The 23,047-nt window shown below is 35.9% G+C and overlaps 1 protein-coding gene across 1 annotated transcript in view; it reads left to right on the forward strand.

Annotated features, from left to right (window-relative positions):
- The window catches only part of MMP16 (matrix metallopeptidase 16), a 173,951-nt gene that overhangs the window by 20,183 nt on the left and 130,721 nt on the right, over window positions 1-23,047 (forward strand). The window lies entirely within an intron of this gene.

A 23,047-nucleotide genomic window follows, 5' to 3' on the forward strand; every position in this document is an offset into this window, starting at 1 on the left:
ATTCTAAGTAGAAGAAAGGATATTGAAAATACAGCAAGACTGACGACAATAAAATTCCTACCATGAAATTGTGTCCGGACTGAAATTTACAGGAGTTTTACTCTGACCTGTGTGTGCCTGTGCTTTCACCTGGAGCACTTCTCTCACAAAGCTTTCAGTTCAAGTCTGAGAGGTTATGTCTGAAGCTGTGAATCCCCTGTCACTAGGTAGAGTGTTTCATGTTGCTTTTGCTATGTGCTCTTTGCTCATGGGAGTAGTTCTTACTAACATCACTGCTGTAGGTTGAACACTGTAGACTATCAGATAAATGTAATTCAGGGAAGTATTTCTTGAAGGACGATGATATGGCTTATAATTTTCCAGAAATGTTTCATGTGTACTTGGCAAAGTAGTTTCAAGTCATTAAGTCTTCAAGTCATTAGGACTTATTTCACTTTATTTAAAAAATGTTAAAATTGAAAAAAATATCAAGTAAGGCAACACAACTGTTTTAAGTGGGTGAAACCTAGATTGGAATCCTTTGAATAAGGTGTTGACAATTTTCAAGGTAGTGCGTAAGTTTAAGCTACTTACAGAAAAATGTGGCAAATGATAATCAATATGTTTAACTTACTTATGTCCACCAGGTAAACATATACCAGATCACTAGAAATATTTTTCTTACATTTTATCGTGACATAAAATGAGAACATAGTTTCTACATGAACTTGAAATTATTCTCTTAAATTTAGTTTGAATGATCCACAAGCAGAACAAGGTTTAAATGTTGTTACTTTTATCCATCCTCTTTGCTTGAACTGCTTCTGGGACAAATTATTTACAGTTCCTTTCCATTGGAGGAGGAGAGTGTGAGATAGATTGCACCACTGCCACTCCATTGGCATTAGCGGTGTTACTCCTGCTTTCTTAACCAAGGACCAAATGAAGTGTTTCTTTTAGAGTGTATGAAGTGCTCTTGTCACGATAGTGACAATGTGATGATGTTTGTGATATGCAAGGCATATCTGTCCTATGGTATCTGAAACAAAGATATACTGAAACTGCTGTTGAGTCTACCTGGTGGTGCCTGCTGGGTATGGATATTTGATTGGGCTCCCAATAGCAATAATGCCTTGCTACGCCTGACCCCAAAATCCCCATATCCAAAGGCAGAAAATTACTATCTGCGTGAGTAAATCCAGACTTATATCACATTACTCCTTTTGGACAGAGACCTAGGGGAGATCCCTTCCTCACTTTAAAGTCTATTTTAGTTTATTTAATTTTGCTAGTCAGCCTAGCATTTTGTTAAGCAGTTGTCATGGCTTAACCCATGTAAGTAGCTGAGCCCCGCACAGCCAGTTGCTCACTTTCCCTGCAGCATAATAGGAGAGAGAATTAGAAGGGCAAATGTGAGAAAAATCATGGATTGAGGTAAAGACAGTTTAATAGGTAAAGCAAAAGCTGTGCACATGAGGAGAGCTAAAAAAGAATTAATTCACCACTTCCCATGGTTCAACCATCTCCAAGAAAGCTCGGCTCCATCTTTCATAACAGTGACTTGGAAGACAAATGCCATAATTCTGAACATCCCCCCATGCCTTCTTCTCCCAACTTTATCTACTGCACATGACACAATATGGTATGGAATATCCCTTTGATCAGTTGGTGTCAGCTGTTCTATCTGTGTCCCTTCCCAACTTTTTGTGCCAGCCTGCTTGCTGGTGGAGCAGTTTGAGAAGCAGAAAAGGCCTTGATACTGTGTAAGCACTGCTCAACCATAACTGAAACATCCCTGTGTTATCAGTGCTGTTCTCGTCACAAATACGTAACATAGCATGATACAAGCTACTATGCAAGACATTAACACTATTCCAACCAAACCAGAGCAGCAATTAAAATAGTGGAACCAAAACATTTATGTGCCCACAATTCCCACGTGCATAGGAAGAAATGCAGGGTGCCATGATGAAGGAAAGTTATGGTGGTAGTCTGGAGGGAGAGCCTTACATTCTTTCCTAGTTGCCAGCAGCTAGATATGACTATCTTTTTATTACTTTTTACATTTATATACTTTTGTATATAAATGTGTCATTGTTCAAAATGGTTGACAAACGTTGTCAAACAAATTCTCATAACAATAATAATGCTGGTAAAAGTATTATTTCTGCACTTTCTGTAGTATTTTATAGGACATTTGTTGAAACCTTGTGTATATATGCTGGAAAATATTAGTCATCACTCCAGACAGACTTTTCAACCACTCTGCCACAGTCCTATAGTTCTTTTTGAGTCTCCAGTCTGTACTGCTTTTAAATTCTAGACATGCTTACTTTTTGTTTAAATATCCAACTCAGTAAATACCAACTATCCCAGTGGTTTCTATGGATCTATCACATGCCATAGCAGTTATCTGTGGCTTGGTGATAAAGTCATTAAGGAACCATGGTATAGCTCTGAAAGTTCTTTCCCTAGAAGGCTTCCTCATATATAGCAATTCAGGTAGGGGCAGGATGTTTGGTAATGTGATCTGTGTGATTAAAAGCAAGCTACAATATGCCATGCTCGATACTAGTACATTTTGTACCATCCTAGCCTTGTGAAACTTCAGCAGACATTTGAGAAAAGTTTGAACTTTTTGTCAAATGGGATTTTTCTCAAATTCTTTTGTTAGTCTGTCATAGGTATATAGATGAGGAAAATGGCATTAGTTAATCTGCCCAAACTTTGCTGTGAGAGGCAGTTGTTAGACATCATGATTAATATCTTTGGAAAAGCAATGTCAGACCACTGTGTCACACATTCTTCTATTAATGAGCTTTAAAATCCCATCTACTCTAGCATGTAAGCCACACTCTCTATAAGGGAGTATTTACAGGATATGTGGGTCAAATAACTAACATCAGAGTGCTTAAGATATGCTAAGGGAACCTGGAGGTGGAAAGAGAGTCAAGCAACTATAAAAAAGAAAGGAGAAAATGGCCTCCCTCTCCTGTGACAGAGGACAAAGTCTTGTATATTCTTCCCCGTCTTTCCTTTCCTGTAAAAGTATAAAGAAGAAAGAGGCAATTGCTTTGGGACAAGGTGAAATTTACTGTGTCTCATGTGAATAACTATTTATTTACCCTTTTCTGTGTCAAAAGAATCTGAAGTTCTATGAAGGACATTTATGTCCACTGTAGGACACCTGTGCAGAGAAGATTTAAAGAGCAGGCCAGTAGCTGAAAACAAACTCCAAGACATTTCCTATGTCTTTTACCTCCCATATGATCATAATAATAATAGAAGAGGAAACTCTATGTCAGGAAATGTGATTTTTCTTTATTCCCATTGTTTCTACAGCGTATGCCCTCAACAGCCACTGAATCCATCTGTAACAATATTTTCTATGAACTTTTCATGGTAATTGTTCTTTTTTATATTTTTCCCCATGTCCACTTATGCTGTGTTCTAAAGGAAAAATGTGTCAACAGACTCTCATTTATGCCTTTTCTTTGCACATTTTAGAAATAAAGAAAATAAAGCTATATATATTTTGCTTTTTTTTTTTTTACAAGTAATAGTTTGTAAAAAAGGGATTTATTAACATTAGCAACTGCAAGGATTTACAGGAGTGTAAATGCAATGTTCATGAAACAATAGATAAATTTAAGGCAAATGAATAACAACTTATTTTCCAAGCTATGTATGTTCAGGAGAGGATAAAAGGCCTGGCTCTGGCATTACATGAAGGTTGGATCAAAATTAACTCTTTTCTAGTCCTTTTAAATCAGTGTGAGCCTCAAAATCATCAGCACTTTTCTTCAGCTGTCCAACACTTGCTGGTGTTTGTGTTACCATATCTGGATTTTTTACACATTCATAATGAGGTCTTCAGATCCACGATACTCAGGCTGTTCTGTGCACAGCCTTGGAATCAGACCAGACCTGTCAAATCCAATGGAAAATAAATGTAATGGCCAGCTGGCTTAGAAGGCTGCAGTTAGATCATCGAGAATGAAAACTCCCCTCAGAGGTTTGCCTTCCTCCTGTAGTGGCCTTTGGTCTTCCAAGCAGCAGATCATGCTATCCCCACCTGAGCTGCAAGGCTTTAACCTTCGGGTTTTTTGCCGTTTCATAATTGAGCGAAGAGACTCTACTTGTTCTAATTTTCTGTCTGAAGTGTTTCAGAGCATCAGCAGAGATTTTTTTGTGATTTAGTAGTCTCTTTCTAGACATAGGAACTCTTGTTTTCAGTGTAATGAAACAGTGGAAAGATGTCCCACATACCTTCTTGTCAAGAAAATATGTGTTGATAAGAGTCAGTTACATGATAGTACCTGCACTTCTGAACTGTTTCATGCCAAAATATTATTCTAAAACAAACAAACAAACAAACAAAAAAAACAACAACAACAAAAACTTCTTTATAACATAAAAAGCTATTTTTAACTCTTTTGCCTCCATAATAATTAGACAGCAAAGACAAAAGAAATGCATTGATAAAGTGGGTTTTGTTGGGTGGATTGAGATTTAAACTGGGCCTGTGGGTCTGACATCAGGGGTTACCTGACTTTATCTCCTCAGATTTTTTTTTAAGAACTACACTAAGTTCCAATTTTTATCAATCAGCTTTACCTCGGTAGAATTTGGTCTCAAATTCTGTATGGTTTGCCTACATGCAATTGCCAGAGGGGACGCTGATACAAAATATTGTGGATCTTCTGTTTATGAACTTTAATTTGAACATGGAGGATCTCTGTGGGAGTATCGAAAATCAGAAAACGTCTACTATGTCCACTCAGCCCTCCTATACTTTGAGTAGCTTTTAGTAAACCAAGTCTTTCAGAAGTGATAGAGAAGCATATTGCTAGAAATCACTGAGCCTAAGGAGAAGGTGGGATTGGCAGTTACAGAGAAAAAAAAATAAAGGGATTGATCCATACTAGATACAGAGTTCTGCAACCCTAAGAGGAGTGGGTATTGGAGGCAACTGGGGGCTCTGTAAGTTCTTCCAGAGCAAGCAGTCAGAGATACTCTTCTTCTCTATTCAGGGTTACCACACAGAAGTCATGTGGTTCTCTCACTTATGCACTTGTGGTCTCATATTGTAAATTTTCCCATTATCACCCATAGAAAGCTCACTGTGGCCTGCAAAGGCTATATATATACATGTATATATATAGTACTATGTTGTACTAGTGTGATGTCAGCATTCCACAGAATCACTTTTTCCAATAAATGTGTAAGCCTGAGGATGTGGGAATGTGCTAGATGGAGTGGTTTTATATGATTTCTGGAATAAATGTGCTTTGAAATGAGGGGAAAAAAAATCAAGAACTTTAGGAGGTTGCAAAGTATAATTTATTTTAAGGTTTATGCTTTATATATCTAAAACCAGCATGACCAGGACCTTGATTTACAAGTGGTTTTGGGTAATAAAATATGATGATGTTTAATAATAGGTGCCTGGAGAACAAGATACCAAGGAACAGCAATACACCACAGGAAAAAAAGGAAAGAATGCTAGTTATGAAGTTAAGCTGATCTACCGTAAATATTTCAGAATAGATTTTTGTTTTTTTCATTCATAAAGCATACAAAAATGTTGATTTCCTGTTAGTGAAAACATTTAGCAAGAAATAAAACAAACCTTCAATAAACACAGTTCAAAAGCATTTTTCCTCTTTGATGTATTTTTTACATTTTTGACTGCTATTTTTTGTGTTAGATAATAAATATGCTTGTCTTTTTGAAGAATGATGAGAGAACTCTGAAAAAAACAGTATTCTATAGCAATTGTACATAAGAAGGTAAAAGAAATCTAAGCAATAAATCTTATTTTTGTGTTAGGATTTCATTTTACCCCTATAACTCTATTTTAGTAACAACAATGGGTTCTAAAGAGAATGTGTCTTTAATAATTTGCCATCTGCAATGTATAGAATAGTCAAGTTGTTTGAAGAGCATCAATAGCTCTTACTAATAATGGGAAGATTAATACTTGTTTCATGTGAAATAATAGTTATAGCAGTCCAAATAGGAACTGCTTAATGACTCATTTGTCATCTAAGTCTTTCAACGCAGTTACAGCAGATGCTTTTATATCCTTATTTTGCCCTCTTTTTAAAATTTTTTATTTTATTTTATTATACCTATTGTTCACTGCTGAAATGAGCACGGCTGCTCAGCTGATGTCGTTCCTCATAGGCTCTTTCTGCAGCGGAGGCAGTGGGGGATGAAGCTGCATGTAGGTCTCCATGGCGACCTTGGTCTTGGCCTGATGCCTGCAGTCTGGCCTGCTCACAGAGCGCTGTGCCCTGATGAATTATTTAGCTATGCTGAAGAAAAAAAGTATGTCAACAGGCTCCTAGTGAGTAACTGAGGAGAGCAGTAAGGTTACATCAGTCGGCTTATACCAATGTGCTTGAGGGTTCTCACCAGCTAGCAGAGGGATTTTTTTTGCTCTTGCTCTTCTTAAGGCTCTGCTATTTATCATTGTCCATACTGAATACCCGCATTTTGTTAATTATTGTGGATGGAAAATATAATAATAATATTTCTGTAACTGGACAGTCTGTTTTTCCTCCGTTGATTTTTATTTATGTTCAGTTTTGTTCTTCCATTTTTAGCAATACACTTCCATAGAAATTTTTACAAGAGTTTGAGAATATCATACACTGAATTATTGAGCCCAGAAATAATTTTTTCCTAAAATTGCTGTGTGTTTCGGTATATTTATATGATTGTATCTGTTTGTTAAAGAGCATTTGGTAGTTGCCGGTTGTTTCTGACAATGTTAGCTGACCTTTATTCTGTTTATGCATTATTGTTGCACTTGGTTGCACATATTCAACCTGAAACGCATATATGCAGTTTTGGCTTTTGAGGCCAAAACTGCGGGTAAGGAGTTTAAACAGAATAGACAGAAGTTATTGTTATTTCTAGCAGTATTATCTGCTGTGAGTATAAAGAAAATTTGGAATATTGGGGGAAGAGGTAATGTATCTCGTGTGCACTGTTTGGTTTGGCATCTCAAACTTTGGAGACAAATTTTATTAGTTAGCCTGATTTTTAAAAGTTCAGTCTATAAAGAATTATTCCTGTGCATGTACTTAGGGCAGAGTACTTTTACATGCATGTGCATGACTCAAAAGCCCTCTATTTTAGAAGAATTCATAATTTTCTTTCTAAGGAAGAGAGATTATTTCATATTACCATTGACTTAATATCATGTTCACGTCTGTAAAGTGAAATATTTGAAATAGTTTTTACCCTGGACCTAGTGTATTTTTGCATGCTTTTGAGCAAGACAATAGCTCATGCTATGACCCATCCTTGTATTACAGCACTAAGGATTATAAACGAGCTGTTTGATGGGTTCAGTGGGGACCATGTCTATGCTGGGGGGTTGAAGTTCAGGTATATTTTTTGATTAACTGACCACCTCCTCTCAGTTTTGACATGGCAACATGTAGTTGACCTTCTGCATGAAATCTGAACCTGCAGAGGGAATGTTCCCTGCTTGACATACTGTATAGTTAGTCCATGTGAGTCTTGAACTAACTCAATGAAATGCTACCAGTGCTACCCCTCATCATCAGTGGCTCACAAAGGAACCAAACCTTCACTCCATTCCTCTTTGCAAGCTTCATACAACAAGAAAGATCCTCTTCACATCTCAGTCAGATTGTAAGTCCAAAGCAGGACTCAAAATGAGGTGTCTGAGCTTACTCTGTTCCCTTGCACTCTGCTTGTGTTTTAACCAGCAGTTACGTCAACTAAACTAAGGTTATTAGAAATAAAAAGCTGCATGTTAATTATTAAGTCCTTATTTTGAAAGCAAGTAAGTTAGTCTAATAATCTCATTTTGCCTTGGGACTCACATTTCTGAAAATGCAGCATGGAATAATTTGCTAAAGGGAAAATTTTATCTCCTCTACATTTCACAAAGTCACATGTCAAAGTCTCCTGAGTGTAGCTAACATCTTTGCATCTGCCAGCTGCAAATAAAGATGAATTAGTAAACACAGAGCTCAGTTATAGTCAAGAGAATACAAGAATGTGAAGACCTTACAAATTCACTGTAAAGATGCACAATATAATTCAAAGTTAGACAGCTAATGATAAAAAGAAAAAGAAATTATCATTTTTTATCAGACAAAGATACCAGAGTAATAAAACATTACAGTGAAAAAGCATTGGTGGATTCATTGTGAAAAAACCCCACAGATTTCTGACTATAGAAAATTATAAAGTCCACATTTTCTGTGAATAATCAACAAGTACTCTTCTTTATCATTAAGGTTTACCTTATCACCTTTATTTTTCTTCATTTATAGGAATATTCATTATTCTTGGGGGAACTGGTTCTGAATCGGGGTGTAGTGCTCTACATAAGACTGTTAGGTGTTTAATTATAGCTGAAATCTGGAGTTTACATAGTCCTTTCTTTTAGATTGTATTGTTTTTGACAGGTGGAACGTCTGGGTGTTGTTATTACATGGATTATATTTATTCTCAAACAATCAAACATGTAAGCTTATACTTAGTTTCACTTTAAAAATCTTACAAAAATCATTACTTCAAAATTTAAAGCATCTTTGTAGAAACTATCAAAAAACAATTGACTGGATATTAATTCCCTGAAATAACATTGCGGCAGTACAGATAAATATCTCTTATAAAATCTCATTAGACTGATCTCATTAACATTAGTTAGATATTTTGTAATTCTAAAGAAGGTACTGAAAATTTGGAATGGACTCTTTTTGGTTTTCAAGTAATAGCATGTAAGTAATACATTTTATTTTGCATATTTTTTGATTTTTTTTTTACAGTATCAATTTGTCAGTGTTGGTCCTTTGCATTAATCATCCAAGGTGATGGCCATCTTGCTACTACCATTGCCCAAAATAATTTAGGATCATTTGATTACAAATTAACCTTTGATTACAGATTAACAGTTACAGTGATTTATGAGATATGTCCTATTTTTCCAGCTCTGCCTTTCAAGATAACCTGGTGATACCTGGTAGACATGTAAAAATGAATTCCACCAACAGTGTAGTGTGTGGGTTTGGCTGTGACATTTCAGCATTGCTTTTAGTAAAACTGACTATTTTAATAACATCCCCTTATGCCATTTTGCCCTGTTAAAATACCTCAGTTTCCCAGTGAACCTAGTGAGGAAAGGATTTCAATCTCTTTATCTTCGCTGTTGTTTTAAAAATTTGAAAGTCATAGTCAAAATACTTGAATCTGCGTTAGGTTTATCATTGAATGGCTCAGCTATGTTTAAAAGTGAGGTGTAGAACCTCTAATGAGTAGGCTTTAAAGTTTATCATACAATAGTTAAATGGATTTATCAATGGTCTACATGTATAATGTGGTATTAAATTAGAATATTCTTCATGATTTTTCTTATGTTGTCTTCTGTTACTTAAAACAGAAGTGTCCAGAGCAAGAAGGAATGGTATTTTAGAAAAACATTATGAGGCTTTCACATCCTTAGTTTGCACTTGTGTTTGGTGAAGAGTTCCTTTAAGATAATGTGACTTCGACTATGCCACAAGAAATTAATTTTGTGCTTTGTGAAAAAAAAAATCTTTTTTGAAAATACTGTAATAAGGGCAAGCAAAGTTCTCCAAAACAATTAAAAGTCTGTTATCCAGATTAGTATATTATTTCTAATGTTTTCCTGGCACGTTTTCTGAATCAGAGAACTTTATGATAAGTCAGTTTCAATTTTATGCAGTTTTTACTGATAAAAATGCTGTTCAAGTGCAGTGCTGCTACACCTGTCATTTACATCCTAGATAAAAGGGAAGAGAGTTTTGCCCCAAGTTGTTCCTCAGAATTCATTCCCATGTCCCTAAATTTCAGGAGAAACTGAAAGAAAATATCCTAATTAATATTTAATGCACTGTATGATCTCATAGCTCAGCTGAAGTAGAAGACTGTAATCCATAATTTAAGAGTGTGAAATGCACTATGCAATTAAATCCAACATAATTTAAGAAATACTTTTCATATTAACTGGTCTGCCTTTCAAAGAGACAGCACAATTCAGATATGGAAGAGTTTCTATTGTAAATTATTACTCAAAAAATGACCCTTTAATTCTTGCTGGTTAGTGCAGTGGACTGAATATCCTTTAACAACTACTTACCTTAATCAGCTTTTGGTATTTTCCATCTGTTGAATATTGGCATGAATAAATCAGAAAAGAAGCATGAGAGGATTCTCATGGCATGTCTAAGCTTCTGTCAAGACTACAGAGAGGGATGGCCCTCAGGGAAAAGTCGTTACGTAGTATGGGTTTGGTGATTGTCACAGCTTGTGTATGTAAACAAGCACAATTTAATATTCTCAGTATTCCCTGCACTGCTGGACAGTTCCCCCACACCCTGGCCCTCTGCATCTGCCCACCTTTTTGTGTGCGTTGCTTCAGAAATTGCTGCTGGTATGGATATACTTCTGTCACTACAAGGAGCATGAACCTTGCCCTAAAATAAATCTACATTATTCAGTGTGCTGTTGTTAAAAATAGAAAGGATCACCTGCAGACTAGCTTGAAAAGCAAAAGCTTCAGAGTAACATTTATGAAAGTTAAATTTAAGTAAAGGATTAGTAAGGCTAAAACATACTTGAGGAATATTCATAGAATGGTTTGGCTTGGAGGGGACCTTGAAGATCATCTAGTCCCAGCCCCCTTGCCACAGGCAGGGACACCTTCCACTAGATCAGGCTGCTCAAAGCCCCATCCAACCCGGCCTTGAACAGTCCAGAGATGGGGCATCCTCAACTCCTGTGGGAAATGTCACAGTTTGAGACCACATTGACAGTGTAGAGACTAATCGGGCTCTGGAGAGATGATTGGTGCTGTGGTGGCTTTCCTTGTTTCAAATAGCTGGGTTGAATCTGACTTTGTTATTCATGAGGCAATTTATATTCTTTCTGGTAGATGATTATCTGACAGCAATCAGAGCTAAAACTTAGGAGGGGTTGAGCTCTTGAACTGATGACCAAATCTATGAACTTGCAAGACCAATAGACTAGGTACAGATTGATTCTGTTATTGATTAGTTTTGTTATGGTGGCTATGTTTGTTTCTTTTTTGCCATAAACTTCTGAATCTTTCCTGATTTGAGAACTTACTTTTTAGTGTCGTGGTACCCCAAGTCAGCCACAGCTGTACAGCCAATTTCTGTAAAATTTCCCCTACAAAGAATTCTTCAAAAGAAACCAAAAGGCTTTAAAATAAATAAATAAATAAGTAAATTACCTTTAGGTTCTAATCACATAAAACTAGATTATTTAGCTTCCTAAGAAAATTCAAAGAGCTTGGTAAAGGCAATAGAAATAAAAAGGAGTTATCAACAAATGCCTTCCCAGACTTGATCTTTGTTTCCAGAAAAGACACTGACCTCCTGATTCAGCATCATCCCGTGGGGCCCACAGGAAAAAATATCTGCTCCTTGCAATCCTTTCTTCACCTTCTCAAATGAGTTGTATGTACCTTTTCAAATTAATTGTATGTTCCCAGCTCTGTACTGTTATGCTGGTTCCTTTGCTTGACCTTTTTGTCTCTGAGGAGGCTCAGTGTCTTCCTGAAGGAAGGCCAATATCCCCATTTAAACAGGTTCCTCCCTAACAAGTTTTCATAACTGCAATCAGGAATGAAAACCAAGAACTGCCCTTCACAGTTTGTTCCCACTACACATTTATTTCCTAGCAGTAAACTAGACAGGTAAAGAAGCGAACCATACTCTAGTATTACTGAATAGGATTGATCTGAGCGTAAAGGTGCTCTATACTAGTTTACCTATTTCAAAATGTGGAAGCGGGAAGTTAAGAAGATATTACATTCTGTAGAATCAAATGTGAAGAAGGTACAGCTATATCTAAATGAAAAGCTGCAGTTGCATGGATATACCTATTACAATAAAAGAACCCACAAACAAAAATTTTTATTCTATATGTATAGAATTGCATCAGGTATATATGCAAAAACTGACAATTGCAACAAAGAACTTGCAGCAGATAATTTCAGAAAAACACTCATGCCTGTGTATGAAGTTTTTTGGGGTTTTTTTGTATTTTTGGCTGTGCATGTTTTTAAAATTGTTTTCATTCCCTTGCACATGCAGATAGTTTTGTGATTTCATCTGAAAATGATCCTACAATTTTGGAGAAGAGAAGGTATTTCATTGAGGGTGTCACTTCTAAATGTTCCTTCAAAATACAGTCAAGCAGAAGTACTTATCTAATTAATGCATAATGAGAGTGTTGCATACCTTTAACTGATGATAATCAGTTATTTTTTTTCTCAGAAGAGAGCCTTAAGAGCAGTGATCATGGTGCCTTAAAACAAGCCATCCAGTCATTTGTGTGTTTTTTTGTAATTGTGTGTATGTATGCACATACACCTTACAAGGTTGGTGACTGTGTACTTTTTGGAGGTCAGTCTTATGAATCCAGAGTCCTTATTCATCCCCCTGGGAGACAGGCTATTTAGTGTCCAAGAAAATGCTGCAAGCTATTTCTTTTCCTTTCATTCATTGTGGAGTTTAGCTGGTGGGATGTGTAGGTTGGACATATGAAAGCACTTCTGATATGATGTGATAAGTGACTGAAAATTGGGCACTTATCCTTCTGAAATGGATTTTGTGGGGCTTGCTTAGTGTACAACTCTAAATGAAAGCAAACTTTCAGTTTCCATAGAAATAAGTGCAGCATGTGTTTAAAAACTTTGAATCATGGCCCTATTTAATACTATCAAAAGATATTTAACAGCAGTATAACTCTGCCTGCTGAAGTTGCAAGTTACTTGTCGCTTTATTGCTATTCAACATTTTTCAGTTTCTGGAAATATTTGTATATGCATTGTTTCTCTGATTTTTGAAAAGACTCATTGCATCAGCAACTGTATAGCAGATTAAAGCTGAACATTCATAATTCAAAGAATAAGTTTAATATCTGGTTTTTGTTTCTGATTTTTACATGTTACATATAAGCACTGCTATGTGTCTGAAGCAAAAACAGTGCTCAGACATTGAAAGACTGCGTATGGACTGCTTTGGCAGAGCACCATACTGGGAATTGACTGGATGTTACTTGGGTTGGTGGCTGTGTATGAAAAAGTAAAGAGAATGTAAAAATAAAGAGAGGTGTGGAAGTTTCAGCATAACTTCATCAACGCAGGCTTTCCAGGTCTGTTATCCTGCTATAGTATCCTAATGCATGTCGAAATCTTGGAAGAACTGTCTGGTAAGCAGTTTGTGATAAACTATAGCCTGTCATAAAGAAACTAAATCCAAAGAGAAGAGAGTTATTTAAAAAGCAGACAGTAAGTCAGTGAGGTAAGCATTTCTTCTGTAGTAACTAATGCTATGTGGAAATGAATAGGTTTCCATTCCTTTTAGGATATGGAAAGTTTTGCAGGAGCCTCTCATTTTGTTAAGTAATATTGCTGAACTAAGATTGCACAGTCACAGCACAGGTTAAGTGAGAAAGAAAATCTTGCAGTAGTTAATGCAATGTGATTTTTCCTTTGTAAGCATTGACAGCCATTTCTCTAATTACCCTGCTTGCATGCCAAAATTCTTTAAAGTCCAACACATATGGCAGTGCTTAGCATCTCAGAAAAATATATAAGCATATCAGTGTCTTAAGAAGGTGGTATGTGATGGTAGGAGAAGTCCAGATTTTCCTTTGAGAAATACTTACATAAATTTATAGTTGTGATTATGTTCTAGAACAATCTTATTTTTTTCTTATTTTTCATTATTTCGATTCAATAGAAATTGTTTGTCCCTGCAATTTTATGGTTCAGGATTCTTGAGCATCAGGTAGCTAAGTGGTCAGAAAAAAACCTGAATTGTTATGACTAAGCATAAATTTAAAGCAGGCATGGACATAAATGTGGTAATGCTGGTGTCCTAACCAAGTATTTGATATTTGAGGACAGTACCAAGATGAAGAACAAAAATTGAATGTACAGGAGGAAAGTATGCATGGTAAGAGAGACTTAACTCTTTATATAATTCAGGAGACTTAAGATTTAGATCTGTTTTCAGACCTATTGAAAACTTACCAAAGAAGTTCCTAATGTCAGGGTAGACATTAGTGGAATATGAACTGGTAAATCCATTGACCTCGCAGTGTAAAGTGCTCCTCAGAGTACCAGAGTACCACTTGTAAATCAAAGTGTGAAAGCATAGTTTTTGAAGGTGAAATATTTAGAAGAGAATGTAGAGGAAGCCTCCAGGTCAAGGGTATGAGTAATAGCTGGCTGTTCTGGTTCAGGAATAGCAGGTACTGTTTCTGTGACTGTTATAAAACTGCTGAGGGTTTCAAATAGTAAAGTGTTTACCGAATTTCTTGGTAAAACATAGTGTAGGAAGATGTGGGAAATCACTGCAAGTGAAAAGAGCTTGCATTACAAAGTTTTTTTAATTCAGGCATCTACCTGGAACAGAAGCTGACAATTGCGTTTGCTGATAACAATTGACTGCTTCACAAAATAGCCTGAAACGTACTCAATAAGAAACCAAGAGGCTATGATAGTAGCCAGGGCCCCACAAAACAAAATTGGTTTGGATGTTCTTAGTCAGTTCACGTGAGAAAGCCCAGCATTCAAAGTGTTTCAAAGGCCATGAAGCAGTCTAGGTTCAACAAAAGATATACCAAAATTGAATTTAAATGGAAATTAAAATCTAAGAGAAATCTAGTGTCAAATCTGAGGAATTCTCCTAGGGAATGTTCCCACAGCATGATGCAGTGGTTGGTCTAATTAGCTGTGGCACTTCTATAGTGCAGCTATACTGCCTCCAATATTTGAGCTAGCTTGTGCAACTCCACTGGCAGCAGTGTATCCTGGTGGCATAGGTTGGAATTCAGCTTACTGCCTATGCAGTACCAGAGCATTACAGCTCAGAGCCAGACTGCATGGAAATACAAGCAGAAGAGTTGGAGTCTATTTTTATTTAAATAATTTCCTGTGTTGATGTGTCTCATTGCGTTCTGCTGACATGCTTTCCTATGCTCACCATGCTGTACCTTCCCATTATTTCATAACAGAACAGCTGAGGCCTTGATTAATACTGAGTGAAATGGAATGGATTGGTTAATCCCAGCTTCCAACAGTACTGAACTGAATGTGGCAACTCTTCCACTGATTATATGTTGATATATCCGTAGTGATAGGACAAGGAGTAACGGGTAAAAACTGAAAGAGGAGAAATTTAGGCTAGATATTAGAAAGAAATTCTTTACTGTGAGGATGCTGAGATACTGGAACAGGTTGCCAAGGGAGGTTGTGGAAGCCCCAGCCCTGGCAGTGTTGGGTTGGATAAGGCCTTGAGCAGCCTGGTCTAATGGGAAGTGTCTCTGACCTTGACAGGGACAGATGACTTTTAAGGTCCCTTCCAACCCTTAACATTCTATTATTCTATGAATCTTCTTTTCGTTTAGAATTATCACGGAGATTTGTTTGCAGTTAATATGTGTCTCTATGTGTAGTCAATCCCACAGCTGTGCATAGAAAATTCCCCCTCCCCTCCTCCACAAGTCAGGGAGGTTTGAACATAGTTGTTATAAACAAGCCCTTGTGGGGAGAAACATTTCCTGTGATCAGTATTAATTACCCTGGTATCAAACTTCTTTCCCAGAATATGTCAAATCCACCTTTCCTTGGGCTACCAGTTAAAAAAGAAGACTTCTGATTGCATCATTCTTCACTGGACCTGTCAATCAAATGCCACCTGTTGACAGAGATTAGTAGAAGCTTGATAACCATCCTTGGTTGCTCGAAAAATCTGAATAATTAATTTTTTTCTGGCACAGGTTTGCTCAGTTCTTTCCTTTCTGTCTTTGTTACTCATTCTTTCTTTTTTCTGTTCTTCCTACTCTTTAACCAAGAGTTTCTGTTCTATCTCCAGGTAGAGACCAGTGTTGTTGGTTCTTACTGTGTGACCTTGTTCACATACAACAGTGACAGTGTTATGGTAAAAACATTAGTGCATCCCTGCAAAGTGTAGTATTCTGCCTCCCAGCACCTATCTCTGAATCTTTTTATCCTCCTTTGAGGGAAAACTGGAAGAAAGCAGTCACAGATGGAAATAGGAATTACAGGGAAGAGGGTTTATAAAATACATCCAAGTAGGAAAAAAAGACTAGAGAATTATCTTCAAAATTAAAAGCAATCCAAAAAAACTTAATTTGAAATTGACCTCTTTTAATATAATAACTTCGGAGTTTAGACCAAAAAGCATAAAGACCTATGTTCACACTGAGAAGGAAGGAAAGTGATCTATATCAGGGCTGAAAGGGGAAAAAAGTGGCCCTCCTATTTCATTATAATCATGTTTCATTTTGCCTGGATATGTTTCATTTGGCCTGGCTTGAGAGATAATTAAACTAAGGCATGCTATTTAAAATTTTTTTGGATCTTTTTACGTATCAACTTAGTTAGCAGTTGTTCTACTGAAGGGTGTTACTTTTTCATTACTGATGATTAGTTATGGAATGACTGTACTGCATGAAGCGGACTGGGATATGAGTGGCCATTTTCAAGCAGAAAAAAACTACTGACTCATCACATGCTTTGGTGATACTAGAAAATCTTCAGTATGTATGTAGCACACTGTGCTTCCAACATGAAAACACCTTCTTCTCCGTTATCCCTTTGAAGAAAATATCCAAAAAGCATTCTGGCATATGAGTGGAAATCCAGGTGGAACGCTAGCACCTGAATTGAAAATGAGTTCTTCAAAAGCCCTGCTGAGAGCTGAGCACTTACCTACAAAGGTTTGGAGATTATATCATTTTTGTGCAGGATGCTCAGGACCTATAACCCAGTTGAGATTATTGGACCTTCTCAAATGATGAGTCCTTAAACTTCATAATCTCCTCAGCAGTCAATTTAATAGGCAGGTTTGGGGAAATTCAGATGCATAAACTTAGAGGATCTCTTTTATAACCAATGCAGTCTTGTTTCTTTTGCTCTAAATAGAGAATTGGAAATAGTCTGTTAGGTAGACATTTACTAGAGATTAGAGAGATTAGATCTCTCTGATTAGAGAGAAAATAATAATGCTAATCAAAGGCAATCTTGGGAGTAAAAAGGTCTATTATATTCTAATTCTATCTTTATCTGAGGCCAAAAGAAGACACAGTTTTTACAGATGTTGAAGAAACTCTGAAAGGATTTCTCCTGCATGAACAGGATTAGATTACCTGGAGATGCATTTTATGTGTTAAGAGGTATGATAGGAAAGTCAAGGCCTCTAAGGATAAAAATATTTAATGAAAAGCAGAACGAAATTGGACTTTCTGGTTTTCTGTATTTCAAGTATTTGATGAACACAATTTGGTCAAGTGGTTTTCATATAGCAATGAAGAATATTAAAAGCAAACATAGTATACTAAATTTGAGATTATAATTACACAAGAGACTAATGTCAGTGATTAAACCCTGTTGTGTGAGAACATGACGTCACTGCAGAAATTTCTAAAACTAATCTCTAATGTGATTCTGTCTTGCTCTGGATCTGTCAGTAGAGCTATCATTTTGGATGCAGACGGTATAAGGGATGTCTTAGAAGATGTAGTACTATGAAGACATTTTTATTTTATTAATTTTGTGACTTCACAGACAGCATTTCCTGCTCAGTGCTTTTAGCATAGGACAAGACAAGTTCGGAGCCGAAGGGACTCTTATTTTAGGGAAGAACATGTGTTGGAAAACATCTGCTAAAATAGAAAAATTTCTAGAGTTTGTTTTTTTCTACACTTGTTCTCTTCTGTGATGAAGATTCCCATGAAATAGTGACTGAGTTATTTTTTGTGTCTATGTTTCTTTGGGTAAATCAGACTGGTTATAGGTAGTTTCCTTCTGATGAAGATGAAAGAAATAAATACGTGTCATTCTTCCTTAATTTTATGATATTAATAGTCTCTCTCATATTTTAATACTAGAGAATATGAGAGGTAATATTTAATGACAAAGCTTATATGGAAAAAAGAAAGCTGGTATTTGGTTTATTGCAATAAATTTTAATGATTACATGCTTCTTTGGTGCCTGATTGAGACAGGGACTTTGTTGGAAAGCATCTTCCTCTTCATGTGTTCCCACCTTTCCTTCCAGTGTATATCAGCAGCATTTCTATGAATTAATCCAATGATGCAATGGGAGATGGTGCCTACAGGAAGCACCTATGCCATTGGAAGGCTCTTTGTTCTAAAAGACTGCAGCTCATGGCACAAATTGCTGAGTTCATTTGTGATGTCTTATCATTTGTTGAAGGTGCAAAAACTTAGGCTGTAGCTCTTAATATATTGACTTGCAAGGTGCCTGGCATGTGGAACCATAATTCCCTGTATTCATCCCACCTTGTCAGTGTTCCATTAGGCTGCTTATGGTGAAATCACTTAATCATTTGTTTTATAACTTAGAAAGGCTAAGAGCAGAAGGTGTTATTACATCAGATAAAGCGTTGCTATGTACTGCAGATGCCATGCAAGTACAAGATACACAGTCTATGGGGACATCCTCCCATATGGTCTGTGGTAAGCTAAACTCTTGGCTGATGCTGATGCACACTATATTTTTCTGTAAGTGAATGTAAATGCTGATTTGTAAAACCTGAGTAATTATTTATTTAAAATTTATCTTCTGAATGGCTGTTTGAGTGTTGATTCTGGCAAGCTCTCTAAGATATTCAGTTATTTTTCTTTTTCTTTTTCTTTTTCTTGTATGTCCACTAAAATTTATAATGCATATGAATCCTATTAGGATAATAGAATTGTCTTTTTACAAATGGTATGTTTTCACTCCACACTCTGTTTGTGTATTGAGCTTTTATGTTCAAAGTGTTGCTGCACATTTCATTTCTATGCCTGAATCTTGAAATGCTTATACTAGCTCAATATAAGTGACAGCAGCTGCAGAATTTTATTCAATCCTGTAGGATTTCACTTCTCTGACTGTTTGAATCTTCTAAAATTATCTATGCATGTTTATTTTAGTTTGTTCAGAATACGATTAGTAGTCAGCTTTTTTATAAGTAGGTAGCCAAAAATAGGCCGTTTTGTCATATTCTTGGGTTTGCTATATTTTCCTCTTTTTTTTTTTTTTTTTTTTAAACTAACTTGAATACCTTAACAGAAGGATATATAAAGGAGTTGTATGCTCTTCAGTTGCCTGGTTCTAATATTTTACAGAATGTCAAATAATAAATAACTCAATAACTGCTTTCCATGACTGTGACTGAAAATGGAATAAATGTCTACCTAATGAAACATGCCATTAGGAACCAGTTTTTAATATTTTGCTTGATTTTAATATTTTCAGCAGAAACACGCTGGTATTTCAAAGAAATAAAAAAGTGTTGCAAGTAATTCTCAAATTCCATTACAGTTTCCATTGACTAGTTTTGTTTTTATCTATTGTTTGAATTTCCCGTTAGTATCACATAGTTCAATATGAGTGGTGTGTTTTGAGAAGTGTCTTGAATATTATTTCTTGTGAATGAAGCAAATTTTTGGATCTAAGAAGAGAAGATATTTGAGGGAGATTTCCCATGGCCCTACCTTCCTTTGGTGAAATGGACTGCATCAAATGAAGTTAGCTAATGTATTTTCCTGTAAGAAGATGAAGACAGAGTTAAAAGTTCAAAGAAAAGTTGATTTTCCTTTCTCATCCTTAGATTTAAAAATCCTTTATTATTTAAATAGGCATAGCTATTTTTTCACTGCTATATCTAGAAATTACTGACTAAGGTGAATATGTTCTAAAACATTAAAAAAAGCTCACTATGGCTTCCTGTTTGTTTTTGTTTGTTTGTTTTTTCTTTTCCTTCTTCTCTTTTTCTGTTCTTCACTTTCTACCATAATCGATTTACCTTACTCCCTTTTCCACATAACTTTACCTAAAATTCTACTACCAGAATGCTTTTATAACTCCTCTGTGTCCCCAAACCTTCTGCCTTTTCTTTCCCTTACTTTCCACAACTTTACCTCTCAATCTTTATTCCTCCTTCCATTGAATTTCCATTTCTCATTATCTGTGTCCCTCCCTGGATACTGTCCCATTAGCTACCTTATTTTGTTCTCCATTTGCAAAACCATGTCCCGGCTGATGAAGTTTTGATAACATCTCAAATGAGAATGTGGGATGAAGCAACCACAGAACATACCCTGCATGACTGCAGGCACAGCAGGTGAAGCAGATACCAAAGCATAGCAGAGAAATGTTTAAGAAAAGTAAGCACTCCACAGGTAGGTCTGGCAAAAACTATTTCAATAATTCATTAGAATACCACTCTATACTTAAAACTTTAGAATAGACATACTTCTACAAAAATGTTTATGGGGAAGATGTGAAGAAAAAGCCTTTGTGCTAAGCTTATCTGTAAAAACTGAAGGGAAACGTGGTTCTGTACATTTTCTTGGTCTGTGGCAGCAACAGAAAACCTGCACTGCTTATCCCAGAACTCATCAGCTAAAGGCGGCTGTACCCAAACCTCTGACCTTAATTTATCTTGACTGGGCTAAACTGTGGCTGATGAGCTACTGAAGAAGTTTAATCCCACAGTACCAGCTAGCTAAATCTATTACTTCTAAGATTTACTATTTGAAAAACTTTACTTTTCTTTCTGTAAGTGACTGCTGAGTCAAATCCATGTAATTCAGAGATGGACTGCATAAATGTGACTTTCTGCTTCACTGCTTCAAAGTGAAATATCCTGGACCAGCTCCAGTTTTCTACTGAAACAAATAAATTACGCAGAAAATTTTATTATGATTTTGAATATGCTAGGCTCTTTAGACAAAGTTGTGTTAAAAAAAAATAATATTGTCACACAGGGGCATACACACAAGACTTTTTTTGTGAAATAACACCTCTATAGAAACAGGATTCTTTTTTCTCGGTGCGATAATAACAGAAGTCAGGGACTGTCATCAAGGTCAGTCTGTCCTTTTCCAAATGCCTTTGAAAATCTGTATGTGCAAGTAAATTGAACTGTATTTATGGGATAATTGTAACTGCCTCCATATATCATCCATTTATAACATATTATGCATACAGTATTATTGGTTTGGTTAATTTTTTTTTTCTTTAAAACAATAATTTTTATATAATAATTATTCCTTACTCTTTTTCTTCCTCTCTGTCTTCCTAGAAGTCAGACTCTTCAGGGCGTGAGCACAGCAGTGTTCATTAGTTTATTATAGTACAGCAAACAAACTCCAGCTTTTTTATTCAGATCCTCAAAAGCAATGTGATCAGACTACTTTGCGGTGTAGCCAGAAGACAGGCAGAGATTAGTCTGGCATGATTTATTATTATGTAATAGTATGTCAGACATCAAATCAAGCTCAGCCATTGTGTGTTATCTTCTGCTGGGTCATTGTCTTCAAAACTCCCTTACTTAGGATGGGTAGATCTTAATTGTATTATGATGCAAAGATTTTTAAAATTACTGTTTCTTTGGAGTACACATTGATTTTAGTTCTTTGCTTGTTATGCTGATACAGTTGAAAAGCAATCACTATTTCTAGAGCTATGCAACTATCAGTCAAATGGCAGTAGTACTCAGACAGAGATATATGGAAATGTCAAGACACTGTGCAAGTTGAAGTTACTCTTGTAAACAAATGCAGACACCAAATTTCACTTCTGTTTAGGGCACAAAAAGAAAACTCAGTATTTTCCAAATATATCTCAGTGCAAATGCAAAAGTGTATCTCTGTATTCTCTTGCTGTTTCAGTTTCTAATGAGTTGTTGCAGTCAGTGCACTAGAAAAGATGAACATGTATTGATCATTTTCTTACCTAAAAAGGATAGAAAAATACTGCTAAATGGAAAATATATTTTCTTTAAATTCTTTGTTGATATTTGAAAGTCTTTACTCCATTTCTCAGCATATAGGTTTCTGAGGATATGGAGTTCAAAATGCAAATGGTTTATGAACTTGTCTGAAATTAGACAATAAAGGGAAGCAAGTCATGTTTGACAGGTAATGGGTTTGGTCTGTCTGAATGACCTCTAGTCTAATCTTTGAAACTGCTCTGTATGATGTGTGCTCAGATACTAGAACCATGATAATAAAATAGATTAGATATCATTTTCTGAGAAATTTAGCTATACTGTGAGCAGTTGTTTGAAACACCATTTGCAAAGAAGAAATTACACTCTAATATAAATGTTGCAGATTAAAAAGACTGATATAGTGCTCTTAGATCTGAAATGATTTGCAAATTCAGGATGATATCACTTGCAATACAACTGATGTATGTACTACTGTATGAGGAATTAAGACAGTTCTTAGTCTCTCTTGTAATGCAAACACCAACTTCTCCTCATTACTTTGAAACTAAAAGCCTATGTACTTTTGCGTGGGATTCATTACACAGATCTATAGGCAGATATAGATATATATGACCTCTACAGATAATGATCAAGTGTTGATATGACAAAGAGTTCAGATAATCACAAGTTGTGGTTCTTTCATAAGCTTAACCCTTTAGTTTTGTGGTTTGCATGAAGATACTTTACAAAAGTTTGCATAAAGATACTTTACGAAACATGGCACCTTTTTTTACAGAAGCATTTACACAGTCAGGAAGCTATAGTGGAAGGAGACTGCATACTCAGAAGATTTCCATTTAAAGATATTATGCATATGATAGCATGTGAAAAAACCACTCTGTTGCAAATCCTTTGTTTATTTGTATTTTTTCTCTCTTAGAGGGGCTGGTGTTTATTCTAATTAGATAGGATTTTTTCTTAATCTTTAAAAAAGAAACATCCTCTTTTTCTTCTTCAGAGCAACCATAACTCTAGAACAGGTTCACATTGCACACACACACACGACAAAGTATTCATTTCTGTCTCTTTAACACTTTATCCACTCTTTTTTCTTTCTACCGTTTACTTTTCACACAGCACTCTGTGAAAAAGTGAATCATTGCAGGTGCTTTTGAGTAATTCTTGCTTTTATTATGCTCTAGGTTTTTTTTGTTTGTTTGTTTGGGGTTTTTTGTTCGTTTGTTTTTGTTTGTTTGTGGTTTTTTTTTTT

The sequence above is a fragment of the Empidonax traillii genome, unplaced genomic scaffold, assembly GCF_003031625.1.
Source record: "Empidonax traillii isolate 1590-97213 ecotype Southwest subspecies unplaced genomic scaffold, ASM303162v1 scaffold509:size578255, whole genome shotgun sequence".
NCBI classification, from domain to species: domain Eukaryota; kingdom Metazoa; phylum Chordata; class Aves; order Passeriformes; family Tyrannidae; genus Empidonax; species Empidonax traillii.